The 12,903-nt window shown below is 47.9% G+C and overlaps 1 protein-coding gene across 1 annotated transcript in view; it reads left to right on the forward strand.

The window, feature by feature from the left end:
• Positions 1-483: 483 nt before the first annotated feature.
• The window catches only part of EPS8 (EGFR pathway substrate 8, signaling adaptor), a 143,456-nt gene continuing 131,036 nt past the window's right edge, over positions 484-12,903 (forward strand). The window contains exon 1 of the mRNA XM_081212198.1: positions 484-654. The gene's annotated coding sequence lies outside the window, so the exon portion shown is untranslated. The remainder of the gene's footprint in view (positions 655-12,903) is intronic.

Genomic DNA, 12,903 nt, shown 5'->3' on the forward strand with positions numbered 1-12,903 from the left:
TAACTTCCTTAAACAGGGTTGCCTTCATGTTGTGTGGGGGGAAGGATTTATATTGGGGCGGGGGCAGAACCGAGCTATCTGCAACGCGATTGGTCAGTTAGTTAAATATTTTTATTTATTTACTTGATTTAGTGGGGGCAGCTGCCCCCCTTTGGCTACGCCCATGCTCCCCCCCCCCCCCCATGGATCTTCTCAATTTTAAATCCAGCACTCTGCTAATTATCATTAAGGGTAACTTTCTCTCCCTGGCGGCCGCCCTAATCCTCTTACTTAGTTCCACACACATGGATCCTCCACATTTCTCAGCGCGGCGGCGAGACCACGCGACGCGCATCCTGCACGTGTGAACCGCCTCGCCGCTTCTCCCCCCCCCCCGCGGGGCTTCTTCCACCAGCGAGCGAAGCCCGGGCCGTCCAGGAGAGGGCGCTGCGGCCCGCGGGAAGCCCGGAGCGCACGAAGCTGCCGAGGCAGAGGCGGGCACTTTGGAAGCGGCAGCGGGCCGTGCGGAGGGCGCTTCAGTCGGCGGCTCGTCTCTCGGCAGCCTCGCCGCTCTCCCCGCCCGTCGGCTCGGACGCCCTGCGCGGACCAGGCGCTTCTCGTCCTCCCTGGGAAGGAAGGGAGAGGAGAGACGGGAGGCGAGGAACCAGCAGTGCGGTAAGAGGCGCACAAAAGGCGTCGGGGGAAGCGTGGAAGGGTCGCTCTCCCCCACCCTCCCCCCACAATCGGGGGGGGGGAGAGGCGGGAGGGGGGTCGCCCCTAACCCCGCTGGGGCCCAGACCCACATTCCTCTGCTTTCATGCTCCCCGCTGGGCTTCGAGGGGGTGCGAAGTACAGCGTCTGCGGGGGGGGGGCGCCGTCTGCTCTCCTGGAAGATTTTGGAGGGGGGTCTCTCTTGGTGGGTTTCCCCCTTTTTCCAAAGAGGTCGGGGGGGAGCCGGTGCCACACCCACGCCCCCCCCGTCTGTTTTGCGCCCTGGAGCTCCTGAGGCCCAAGCCTTTGCTCTCTTTCTCCACTGCTCGTGAAAAGCGTAACGTGTGAAATGGCCGCGCGTGTTTGTGAAAGATGGAAGGGGGCGCGGGTTCAGTAACAGGCGCTCCCGCCCGCCGCCGCCCTGTCCAGCTGAGACGTGCGCTGCTCCGCTTCCCTTCCCCTGTAACCTGAGCGCTCGCTCACTTACCACACCTGTGATCTATCTTGTCAGCTGGTTTTGTTTTATATATATATATATATATATAAACAACTAGGGAAGGATTGTAGTTGCTGGCTTTTTATTGCTTCCTGGAGTAGATAAATGTGCTCCTTGGAGGAAATCCCAGCTTCCTCCCCCGCCCCCAAGCTTTTATAGCTTTCCACGATTAGGCTGTGCAGTCCTGACCCCACTTACCTGAGAGCAAGCCCCGTTGAATGCAACAGGACCTCCTTCTGAGTAGACATAGGACTGCAGCTTATAAACTCTGGGGATTGCATTGCCTTTTAACAGCAACTAGTGCTCCAGATTCTTCTCAGAACCAGGGAAGGGGCATTAAAAACTGCCCCAAAGATGTATACCTCCGTGTGTTCTTTCTCAGCTGAGGCAGTGTGGTGTAGTGGTTGGAGCAACAGACAGGGAGGTTAAACTTTAAATCCCCACTTGGCCAGTGTGACCTTGAGCCAGCTGCTATCTCTTGGCCTATCCTACCTTGCAGGGTTGTTGTTGTTGTGGTGGTGGTGGTGGTGTGTGTTTGTGTGAGTGAGTGGAGATACTGCCTGGAATTTCTTAGAGAATATTTATTTACATTTATATATAAATGTAATAGTAACTAACTAGCTATATTGCTACTTTTTCTGCCCCGCTCCTAATCCCAGGGAATGTCTTAGTGTGCTGTGTACACACCATTTATTTTGAGCACTCGCTTCCTAAGAATCACCAGAACTGTGTTTTGTTAAGGGTGCTGGGAATCATAGCTCTGTTGGGGGGTAAACTACAGTTCCCAGAATTTTTGAGGGGGTGCACTTTAAATGCATGGTCACTCTTAACCACAATTAGCCACCGCCCATTTTGACTAAGGTGCATGACCTCCTGCATGACCCATTTTCAGCCCATGGTGAGCTCTCCATCTCTCTGTCTGTTTATTAATCTGCATTAGTGTTTGTGAGTACAAAGCTGAGAGCAGTTGCTTATTCTGTCAAGGAAAAGCGCCAGGGAAACGTCTCCATAGCAGGCTGGATAAGTGATGGTTAGTTATAATAATAATAATAATAATAATAATAATAATAATAATAATAATAATAATTTATTATTTATACCCCGCCCATCTGGCTGGGCCTCCCCAGCCACTCTGGGCGGCTTCCATAAAAACCAAAAATACAGTAAAATGTCACACGTTAAAAACTTCCCTGAACAGGGCTGCCTTAAGATGTCTCCTGAATGTCAGGTAGTTGTTTATCGCTTTGACATCTGCTGGAAGGGCGTTCCACAGGGCGGGTGCCACTACTGAGAAGGCCCTCTGCCTGGTTCCCTGTAGCTTTGCTTCTCGCAGTGAGGGAACCGCCAGAAGGCCCTTGGCGCTGGACCTCAGCGTCCGGGCAGAATGATGGGGGTGGAGATGCTCCTTCAGGTATACTGGACCGAGTTAGGACTTATCTAGTGGATTATTGTGTTCCAGTTTATGATGTGGTACCTGTTGGTTATCGGCCTGCTTAGCAACACTTAGTCACTGCCTCTTGAGCTGGAAGTAATAATACCCATGGGTAATTATTGTTAAATATACTGTGTAGGGCGTCTTTTTACAATTGTGGTTTCTATCTACTCGGTAGATATGTAATAACAGGCAGCCCTACCAACTTCAACCTTGAACTTTATCACAGAACGTCAGATGCTAACATGTGGCAATGTTAGAAGCAGGAGCCTGATATTTTGCCATGGGTGGAACTGATGGATTTGTAGCAGGGAGTCTAATTCAAGAAGGTAGTGCCCTCCCCAAAAAAAGATGATGGAGGGAGTCAAGGCAATAAAAAAAAATTATTATTATATGCCAAATTGTTGTTCCTTGCAGACTGCAGTTCAGTGTTTAGCACTCAGGCCAAAAGGTGAGTCACGCAAACATGTGACAAGATTTCTGTCACATTCTTGAGCCTGCTATAGTATGCGTGAATTTTCTGATTTAAAAATAAATGGAAAGTTAACTTTCTAAGTATTTCTGTTCTTTGCCGTTGAACTAACACAAGCAAAAAGTTAAATCCTGGGACCACAAGTTGACAATAATTAGGTAGGCAAGGGCATCCCTTCAATTCCTCAGTTTGTGCCTAAGAGTTTGCAAAATGTTTTGCAGTGATAGCCAACTAATACATGCTTGGAGTAGACCTGTTGGAAACCACTGTGCTTACTCTAACGTTGGATATCACTCTTCGTGCACCAGCAAGCACTTTTTAATCGGGGCAGAACAAATGCAAAATAAAGGGACCGGTTTTGCTATGGACAGTTCACACAATTGTTGGCTTTTGTTGCCGTTGTTGAATTGGCTGGATGATATTATCCATCTTTTTTGAGAGGGGTCAGATGAATGCATCTTACCGATGCTTCCACCTGTGACCTCCCATCTCAGCTTCTGTCTCTAGCACTTAAGGTGAAATGTTCCTGCTCTACTTAACAACTATGGTTGCTGCTACTTTGGCAGTTCAGCCTGAGTATCTCTGAAGCTTGCCTCCAAGGCTTAACTCTAGGTCAGGGGTGTCAAACTCAAATTCATCGGGGGCCACATCAGCAGTTTGGTCACCCTCAAAGGGCCGGTTGTATCTGTAGCACTATGTAAAGGACATGTAAAGTGGAGGTTTCCTGTGTAGAACGGCCGGCGCCGCTTAGAGGGCAGACGTTCTCTGGCTTGTAGGCTGCCGTGCATGCGCTGAAGAGGCGGCTTTCTTGTGTCCCCCCCAAAAAAGTGAGAATAAAAGGTGAAGGCTGGCGGCCGCCGGCGGCTACACGGGCCACATGACGAGGTCTGGCGGGCCGGATTCGGCCCGCGGGCCTTGTGTTTGACACCCGTGCTCTAGGTCATGGGTAGGCAAACTAAGGCCCAGGGGCTGGATCCGGCCCAATCACCTTCTAAATCCAGCCCGTGGACGTTCCAGGAATCAGCGTGTTTTTGCCTGAGTAGAATGTGTCCTTCTATTTAAAATGCATCTCTGGGTTATATCTGGGGCATAGGAATTCGTTCATTATTTTTTTCAAAAAATAGTTCGGCCCCCACAAGGTCTGAGGGACAGTGGACCAGCCCCCTGCTGAAAAAGTTTGCTGACCCTTGCTCTAGGTGGTTCTGTAAAAGGCAGTTTCTGTTTCTTTCCAGTAGAAATGTTAGGGTGCTTCTTCCGGACTGTCACGGGGGGGGGGGGGGCTGAGCATGCTTGTTATTGCCAAACTACGTTTGTGCAAACTCAGAAAGGTGCAAATCAGTGCATTGCAGGTGGAGCAGAGGCAGTCTGCACCGTGCTGGATTTGAGCACAGACCGCTTTTGCTTGGGCTGCACAAGTTGTCCTGATGTCTTGTCCACACCTAAACCCCAAAGCAGAATCTGTCAGTTGCTTCAGCTGTCTTGCAAAGGTATCTCTTTTCCCTTGACCCACAAGATCGGGATATTGCCAGTACTGACTTCCTGTTTTTGGCATATGTTTATACATCTTTAAAGTTTTGCTTTACCAGGTTTAGTGTTGTATCTCTGTTTTTGTGGCATCATTTTGTTGTGTTTGCGTTTCTTTCTTTTTGTACGTTGCATAGAGATTTTTAAACAGGAATACGAGCACATGCCACGGCTAGATACTTTGTAGCTTTTTTATTCCCGATTACTTAAAATAGATGCTCGATTCCGTATTAAATGTTGCCTTGGTTGAGTTAGCAATTGTACAGTGAACCCAGGGTCAGCCTTTGCTTTGGTATCGGGCTTGAGAATCAAAATTCCCACATTTTCCTTGCCTGTTGCTGCTGGCAAAAGATCCCAGAGAAGTTACTTGATCTCCCTTTAAGAGGTGGAATGACTTTCTGGTTTCTCCAAGCTGAATGGAGACTTTTTGTATTGCTGGTTTCTAAAGCTCTTTCTCCAACTGTAGCAGAATCTCTCTTCTCAACCTGCCTGTGGCTGCCAGCCAGGAGGAAAATCATCCTGACACTTTTTGAACTGCAGCCCATTACAGGGAAGGGTCACACGCTTGACTCCATCTGAATCCTTCTGATCGGTCAGGGAATGAATGGTGTTAGCTCTCATCTCCTGGGTTTTGATTCCCTTAATATGGAGATCCTGAATAGAACGTCTGTCTGGGCCAATTTCTTTATAGAGCTCAAACCTGGACATGAAAACAATTTGCCTCTGGATTCCCCCATCCCCCAAACCCCCTTCATTTCCTGAGAGCCTGTTTAGCATTCAGCAAAACGGAGCAATAAAGCTTTTTCTGGGCTGTACACCAGACCCTCAAAATGTCCCTATTTTCATGGGACAGCCCCAGATTTACAGAAGCAGTCCCAGTTTCTGATTTGACCCTGGAATGTCCCACTTTTCCTTAGAATGCACTTGTTTTCATCAGAGAAATATGGTAGGACGTCCCTATTTTCATCAGATAAATGTTGGACAGTATGGAGTTATGCGACCCCTGAGCCAAGGAAATAAATAACTGTACAATCTTTGGAAGACATCTGACAGCAGCCCTATACAGTCATACCTCATGTTACATTTGCTTCAGGTTGAGCATTTTCAGGTTGCGTCCTGCGGCGACCCGGAAGTACCAGAAAGGGTTACTTCCGGGTTTTGCCGCTCGCGCATGCGCAGACATGCAAAATGATGTCATGCGCACAAGCAGCGAATCGCGACCTGCAGGTGCGGGTTGCATTCCTTTCAGCTTTCGAACGGGCCTCTGCAACGGATCCCATTCGCAACCAGAGGTACCACTATACAGTGGTACCTTGGGTCTCAAACAACTTAGTTGTTGAACAAATCTGCTCTCGAACGCCGCAAACCCGGAAGTGTTCCGGTTTGTGAACATTTTTTGGAAGCCAAACATCCAACACGGCTTCCAATTGAGTGCAGGAAGCTCCTGCAGCCAATCAGAAGCTGCGCCTTGGTTTTTGAACAGTTTTGGGAGTCGAACGGACTCCCGGAACAGATTAAGTACAATAATCAAAGTACCACTGTGTAGGGAGTTGGTTTTTTTAATATTCAATGTTTTATTATGTTTTGATATATGTTGGAAGCCACCCAGTGTAGCTGGGGCAACCCAGTCAGATGGGTGGGATATGAATAAAATAATAAACAAACAAATAAATAAATTGAATAGGATAGGATATCCCTATTTTCACTGGAGAAATGTTGGAAGGTATCTGTACACTACAAGGTAGGCAAAGAGGTTTCAATGTTCCTTCCAAGAGTGTCTTATGAAATATGGGTGAACCAGGTATTCTACATTGAGCTCCTGGAAGAAAAGGGTGGGATATCAATGAAATAAAAGAAAATAAACAAAAGTAAATAAATATCTGTTGGATTGTTGCTGATGACAAATTGCATCCCTTCTCCTGCCCAAATTCGCTTCTAAAACTGACACCCACGTCAACCTTGTTGGTACCAACTGCACAGCAGCCAAAGAGATAGAAAAGTACGATACTAGCTGGTATCTCTCCAGCCACCGGACATCTACGTCAGCACTAGAAAAATGAGCTGCTTCTTCTTAAGTTGCATCTACTATGGCTTCAGGAAAAGCTAAGATCGGGAAATGTCACAAGTCCAAACAAAATGCACCCATTCTCTAGCGCTGTGTTGGATACTGTGAGATAACAGTGCCTGCCTTATCGAGACTTACACCTGGTCTGCTTGAAAAGTGCAGCATTTCTGGCACGGGTGCGATTGGAGCACCTATCGCTTTCACTTTGAGGAGAGGAAGTAGAGTTTTATCCCATCGTTTCTCAATAGCAGGCCAGAACAATGAGCGTTCCTGCTCTTGCAATGTCCGTAACAACTCTATCCCTCTTTAGCTAATCGGATCGGAGGATGCAGGGGGCAGTGTTTGTGTGCAGAATTGTACCTGTTCTCAACCTACCTGTTGCTCAGCTCTCTCTGCTGATGCTCTCCTTACAAGGCACAGGAGAGTGTCTACATAGACATAGCTTGTCTGCACACAGGCCTGGTTCATCTATGACAGTGGTTTTCAAGCAGTGTGCCGCGGCACCCTGGGGTGCCTTGAATGATGGCCAGGGGTACCGTAGGCAACACTGGCTTCTGTCCCTCTTTCCTTCCTTCCCTCCCTCCTCTGATGCCCTCTCACATCTCTGCCTCCCCAAGGCTTGCAGAGCTGTTTGTTGCAGCTGCCCTGGCCACAAGCTCCGCAGGCGAATGATGCCTCTGGGACTGGTCAGCGGGTGCTGGTTGCCAGGAGCCAAGGTGAGTGGGTGAGGGAGCCCAGCCAGTCCACCAACCCATGCAGTTGGGAGTGGACAGACAAGTCCCAGGCCCATGTGGGGCTGTGTGGAGAGACAGATCAGAGACTAGAGGCAGCGGCAGCAGCTGCCCAGAGGAGAGGAGGCATAGGTTAATTTGCTGGGCTGGGTACACTTCACACTAGCCTGTGGTTCAGTATTATGTGTTAATCTAGAGTCCGTATGGAAGAGCCAGTTACTGCAGGATTGCAGTCCCACTCCCCCCATTGAAAATTCCGGATTTGGTTGAAGGTGCAAGATGATTCTTTTGTCTTACTTGGTGTGATGTGGTCGCTGGGATACATATGTTGATGGCTGGGTGGAGAGACCTCTGTGTGCAGAAACAGATCTGGCGGCTGAGTATATATGGTGCTGCCTGGTTTTTTTGCATCTGGATCTTGAAGCCTGTGTGGAGTAGGTCCATTCTTCTCCTGCTCACTGCTCATTTTGCGATGTGTAGATCGCTGCTACAAGCCTGTGTGGCCTGCTCACCCACACATTCAGAATGGTTTCCTCGCCAGTGGATCCTGCAGAGAGAACAATATACCTTTCAAACAATGTGGCAAATTCTCTTCCACAGGGGCCTCTGCAGGCAAGCAATATACATTCCTATGCAGCCATCCCACTGGGTCCTAGGATTTCATTCTGCATTGCTCTCTCGTTGTATTTTGGCAGCTGTAAGAGCTGTCAAATTTTGCTTCTTTGTAATGGGAACCTAACAATTTGCACTGAGCTGAATTCTGCATTCCTATAGACCTGGGGATGCCTGCTCATTATGCTCCTTGCTGAGGGACTTTTGGAGGATGTGCAAAATAGATCAATGCGCCTTGGGAGCAAGTTGTGCTCCCGCTTCATTGGAAACATTTATGCGCTGGCCATTGGGAGGTGATGGTTTTCTGTGATGTGCTGAAAAGCGGGGATCAACTGTACATGTCTGAGCAACATGTGGATGGATAGCGGCAGAAGAAGCAGAGTTTTCTTACCTATATAGTACACAAACAACCTCTCCAGTTACCAGAATGTAATGCAAAAGGGATCTTTTATGCATTCATGTTCCCCTATCAGTCCAGTACAGCATCAAGTGACATGTGATTTGTACCAATCGGCATGCAAATTTGTTTTATGGTCACTGGCTATAAACGGCACTTTTGTTCATGATATTTTCTAAGAGACATCTCTTTTCTTTCTCCCTTTTGGAAATGGGTGTGTGCTTTCTGTGTGTAGAGTGTGGGGGAAATACATAGTATGGATTGCAATTAGTTTTATGTGTTTTTAGAGACCTGTTCCATTAAAAAAACCCCACCCCTTTGACTTAGAAAGTGTGTTTTCTATTAAAATTCAGGCATCTTATCGCATCTAAACAGCTTGCTTGAAAGGGAATACAGACACTGCTATCAGGAGGAGGAGAAGGAAAGATGTTAGGGAGAAGGGGAGGGTTTTGATTTGACCAGGCTATGCAGGTAGAACAACTCACCCTTTCCCCATCAGTGAAAAGCATTAAAAATGGTTTCAAAGAGGAGCTATTCATTTGTGAGCGAAGTCTTTTTGACCTAAGCCATTTCTGAACTGTTACCAGTGCAGCTGGGAATGCAAAGGGATGTTAATTTTACAGGACATTCAAATTGGCTAATTATATTAGCCCAAGCCATCAGAAACACTCTGTAGGGTGGGTGGGGAAGATTGTAGTACAAAAGGGAGAATTCAAGTACCCGTTTTTAGGATTTTTAGAAATATGCCTAGCACCAGAGGGCAGCTGTTACGCACTCTACCGGAAATAAACAGTAAACTGTTTCGTTTCTGCCCGAAGGGAATTGGTTAGGATTCGCTTCGGATGGGTACAGATGTCTTGCCTCAACCTCTTAACCGGGGTTAAAAGGTTTTGAGACTGTGTGATAGTGTGTTCCCTCCTCCAAGTGACTCCCCTCTTAAACAAAATGCTCCCTCCCTCTTTGACCCCCATCTTGGCTATGGTTAAGACTATCCAGGATTCTCACCTCAGCCAGATTGTGCAAACCATGGTTAGCAGGGAGTCACTGGGGAATGGAAGTAGGGAATTCTGGGACAGGTGTGATGGCCGTTCCCTGTTCTTGCCACTATTTTGTGACATTTCGGGTTGGTTCATTGGATTTCGAGGTATTTTTTCCCCTCCCCACAGGCTCCTGCTTCCTTTGCCTTGAAGGAACTGAATGCTATTGCACTTCTTCCATCATCATCATCATCATTTATTGCATTTATACCCCACTTTTTCCTCCAAGGTGCATTGTTTGCCTCTCTCCATTTAACCCCCACCATAACTCTGTGAGGTAGGGGAGGGTCCAGATTGTTGTTCTCTTGGGGGGTGGGTTGAGTAAAGCCCCCTAACAAGAGTTTCCTGGTGCTCTCTGGAGCATGGGTAGGCAAACTAAGGCCCGGGGGCTGGATCCGACCCAATCGCCTTCTAAATCCGGCCCGCGGACGGTTCGGGAATCAGCATGTTTTTACATGAGTAGAATGTGTGCTTTTACAGTGTTACCTCGGGTTAAGAACTTAATTCATTCTGGAGGTCTGTTCTTAACCTGAAACTCTTCTTAACCTGAGGTACCACTTTAGCTAATGGGGCCTCCCGCTGCCGTCGTGCCACCCCCGTGCAATTTCTGTTCTCATCCTGAAGTAAAGTTCTTAACCCGAGGTACTATTTCTGGGTTAACGGAGTCTGTAACCTGAAGGGTCTGTAACCCGAGGTACCACTGTATTTAAAATGCATCTCTGGGTTATTTGTGGGACATAGGAATTTGTTCATATTCTTTTTCAAAATATAGTCCAGCCCCCCAGAAGTTCTGAGTGACAGTGGACCGGCCCCCTACTGAAAAAGTTTGCTGACCCCTGCTCTGGAGTATAGCATTCACTATAATGAAAAGGCTAGAGCTAAAGCGATGATGGTTTTATCGTCAACTTATTGACTACCTGCCAAATCTGCCCTGAAGTGAGCGAGGCATGAGAGAGTAGCGTGCTCCTCGTGGCTGCAGCAGCACATCAGAGCATTTTGTTGACAGATGACCTTCCAGGTTCTTGATTTCAATTCTTGATTTCTGTTGCCAAACAGAAGCCAGCTCTGTAAGGATACGCCTGCCAAAGTGAGGAATCCATAATCATTAGGAGAATCTCCTGCTGCTTTGATGAGATGGCTGTTTTGCTCTAACATTGGTCTTCTGTGCTTCACTTTTGATCAGCAGTGCCTTCTGTTAGTAACGTCCTTGAGATGTTGGACTACAGCGCCCATCATCCGGTGTTAGAAACACAGATGTATAAGCTAGGCGCCAAATGGCTCTTCAAACCAAGGTTACAGTTGGCAAAATAAAGTGTCCAGTTGCCATTTTTTGGGCAAGACTGCTCCAAAGTCTTATTTTGACTGACCGTGATTCTCAGTTAAACCTCTGGCTAGTTCAGATGACAACCTTGAGCTCGTTTAAGAACTTTGAGAACTTAAAGAAGAAACGTCATTTGATCCAGGGACAGTCCAAATATTTATATACAGTCGTACCTTGGAAGTCGAACGGAATCCGTTCCGGAAGTCCGTTCGACTTCCAAAACATTCAGAAACCAAAGCACCGCTTCTGATTGGCTGCAGGAAGGTCCTGCAGCCAATCGAAAACCACAGAAGCCCCATCAGATGTTTGGGTTCCAAAAAACTTTCGCAAATCGGAACACTCACTTGCAGGTTTGCAGCGTTTGGGAGCCAAACGCCCAAGTATCAAGGCTTTTGGGATCCAAGGTACAACTGTATTGGCCCATTCCATGGGTAGGCAAACTAAGGCCCGGGGGATCAGTGTGTTTTTATATGAGTAGAATGTGTCCTTTTATTTAAAATGCATCTCTGGGTTATTTGTGGGGCATATAGTCCAGCCCCCCACAGGGTCTGAGGGACAGTGGGCCGGCCCCCTGCTGAAAAAGTTTGCTCACCCCTGGCCTATTCCTACCCCTTTTTCTTAATGGTAACATGGACCATTCACAACTTGGGAATATTCTTGACAACTGTGAGCAGGGCAGTGTGATGAGGACAAGCTGCAACAATTAACTATAACGTCGTTCACTGCTCTTGCTTAGGCTGCACAGCAAAAGCATTTCACCCCCCCACTCCCACCCCAAAATTCACTCTGATTGTGTGGATAAAATATACCGTAACTGATAGACTTCTACAGGACGTGGTATTAGTGTGTGAAAACTGTCAAGATCCAATGATCCCCAGCCATGCATCCTGGGCATCTTCACTTGATCACAAGTGGCCAATAGGTGCAAAAGGCGCCTGGCACCTGGCTAATTTCGAACTCTGCTCACCATTGGTCATGCTGGTTGGAGCTGATGGGATGGCAGCCTGGCATCCAGAGATCTCCACGTGGTCGCAGTTGGACCTGTTCCAGTTTCTGTGACTGACCCAAGGTCACCCAGTGAGCTTCATGGCTGGGTGGGGATTTGAACCCTGATCTCTTAGGTCCTCTAGTCCAACACTCTAACCGCTACACAACATTGGTTTGCTAGAGTCCTTCTGCTATGGGGCAGCTGTATAAATTAGGTAGGTAAATGAATATGGAGAAAGCAAAATATCACTTAGAGAAGGATCTGAAATATCTTTCTTGAAGCTTGAAATTGTTTTCTTCTGGATTGTTTTGTTTGACGTTTCAATGTGTTGTAAACTACTTTGAGATTTTTTTATTTAAAATTTAAAGTGGTATAGAAATGAAATGAACAACAGCAATAGCAGCAGCAACAACAACAGGGGGCAGGGAAAAATGGTGCCTAGACATTCTGTTGTGGCAGGTGTGGAGGACTCCCTGGTCCTACATGGGGTAAATGTGCCCCTGAAGGACCAGGTGTGCAGCCTGGGAGTCATTTTGGCTCACAGCTGTCCATGGAGGTACAGGTCAATTCTGTGTCCAGGGCAGCTGTTTACCAGCTCCATCTGGTACGCAGGCTGAGACCCTACCTGCCCGCGGACTGTCTCGTCAGAGTGGTGCATGCTCTTGTTATCTCTCGCTTGGATTACTGCAATGTCTCCACGTGGGGCTACCTTTGAAGGTGACCCAGAAACTACAACTAATCCAGAATGGGGCAGCCAGACTGGTGACGGGGAGCGGCCTCCGAGACCACATAACACCGGCCCTGAAAGACCTACATTGGCTCCTAGTACGTTTCCGAGCACAATTCAAAGTGTTGGTGCTGACCTTTAAAGCCCTAAACGGCCTCGGTCCAGTATACCTGAAGGAGCGTCTCCAACCCCATCGTTCTACCCGGACACTGAGGTCCAGCACTGAGGGCCTTCTGGCGGTTCCCTCGCTACGAGAAGCCAAGTTACAGGGAACCAGGCAGAGGGCCTTCTCGGTAGTGGCGCCTGCCCTGTGGAACGCCCTCCCACCAGATGTCAAAGAGAATTACAACTACCAGACTTTTAGAAGACATCTGAAGGCAGCCCTGTTTAGGGAAGCTTTTAATGTTTAAC

Source organism: Podarcis bocagei (assembly GCF_964188305.1).
Source record: "Podarcis bocagei genome assembly, chromosome: 10".
NCBI classification, from domain to species: Eukaryota; Metazoa; Chordata; class Lepidosauria; order Squamata; family Lacertidae; genus Podarcis; species Podarcis bocagei.